Consider the following 1,680-nt stretch of genomic DNA (forward strand, 5'->3'; position numbering starts at 1 on the left):
CGTCACATCAATCAGTTGCAATGCTGTTTCCAAAGGGACCAGTAGAGAAAGAGAGCTTCAAACGAGGCCCCGGGGATAAAGACAGCCACTGTCTCTGACACCACAAGGCCAGCAGAAAGCCCTTCAAAGATGGCCTTCACCAGGATCACAGAGTCTGCGACACTTCACCTAGAACGCTACTGTGCTTAGGACAGAAACAGGCACAACCAGCTCCCCGTGTCTTACTTTTCTAGACTGAACTAAGGAAGTTCAAGAAGGTATGCGAGCAGATGACAGGCCTAAAACAATGAGAGAGCCGGCAGCTCACCCTGGGCAGCCATGCCGGCTACACAAACATCCATGTGACATCAGAAGAGAAGCACAGGCCTCCTCTTCCGGCATCGCTGTGGAGGGTGTGCTGCCGCTGCTCTCCCGGACAGGAGTGTTTTGAAGTGATCCCAGACCCGTGGCTCTCAAAGTGAGGTCCCCTGGCCAGCAACATCAGCATCACCCGGGAGCTTGTTAAAACGCAGATTCTTGGGCCTCACTCCAGGCCTCTGAGTCAGAGCTGCGATCAGCACTCTAACCAGCCCTCCAGGGTATTCTGAATCAGGCGAATGTTTGAGAATCCCATTTTATGTATTTATTTATTTATTTATTTTTTCCCCAAACAAAATCTCTTTGTCACCCAGGCTGGAGTGCAGTGGCACCATCTCAACTCACTGCAACTTCCATCTCCTGGGTTCAAGCGATTCTCCTGCCTCAGCCTCCTGAACAGCTGAGATTACAGGCCCCTGTCACCATGCCTGGCCAGTTTTTGTATTTTTAGTAGAGACAAGGTTTCACTATGTTGGCCAGGTTGGTTTCGAACTCCTGACCGCAAGTGATCCACCCGCCTCAGCCTCCCAAAGTGCTGGGATTACAGGCGTGAGGCACCATGCCCAGCCAAAACCCCATTTTAGATACAACTAGCCACATCATTTGCAGGGCCTGGTGTAAAATTAAAATGTGGGGTCCCTTGTTCAACAATGGTTACGAATTTCAATAGGAATACAGCATGAAGCCGGTGTGAGGCCCTTTGGAGGGCAAGGTCCTGTGTGGCTGCCCAAGCCACAGTCCCGTGAAGCTGGATTTGGGAGGATGAGTGCGTCTTATGTATTCAGAATGTTCTTCCCATAAAAAGCCCATTCCTTAATGCTTCAGGGGAGAAAGATTTTTCCATTCTTGGTACCAACCGTGTACTCTCATGGAAGCCACCAAAAAGGATCAACTGTCTCTTCCAGGCCACCATCCGATGTCCACTCCGACCCGAAGGACCCCCTGTTGATCTAAAATGAAAGAAACAAAAAGACACCATCAACTTGCTTAATTTCTGGTTGCTCTAAAAACAACAACAAACAAAACCCAATTTTTACACTGATTTCTGTTTTGTGAGCACTTAGTGTTCACAAATTAAATACCATTTAATCTGATCCACGAGCTACCAAACCATCCTGCTAAGAGCCCAGCTAGCTATGCTCAAACATCAAGAATAAAGCAGGAGACCGTCTCCAAGACCTTGGACTGCATAAAGATTTCCTAGGTAGGATATTATAAACTGGACTCTGCCAAAATAAAAAAAACTTCAAAAATACACCATCAGAAAATAAAAAGGCAAGCGACAGACGGGGAGAAATATTTTAAAACATATGACTGACAAAT

At 47.3% G+C, this 1,680-nt stretch overlaps 1 protein-coding gene across 3 annotated transcripts in view; it reads right to left on the minus strand.

Moving 5' to 3' along the window:
* KLHDC4 (kelch domain containing 4) overlaps window positions 1-1,680 on the minus strand; it is an 86,523-nt gene that overhangs the window by 45,422 nt on the left and 39,421 nt on the right. The window lies entirely within an intron of this gene.

Source organism: Mandrillus leucophaeus, unplaced genomic scaffold (assembly GCF_000951045.1).
Source record: "Mandrillus leucophaeus isolate KB7577 unplaced genomic scaffold, Mleu.le_1.0 Scaffold10, whole genome shotgun sequence".
NCBI classification, from domain to species: Eukaryota; Metazoa; Chordata; class Mammalia; order Primates; family Cercopithecidae; genus Mandrillus; species Mandrillus leucophaeus.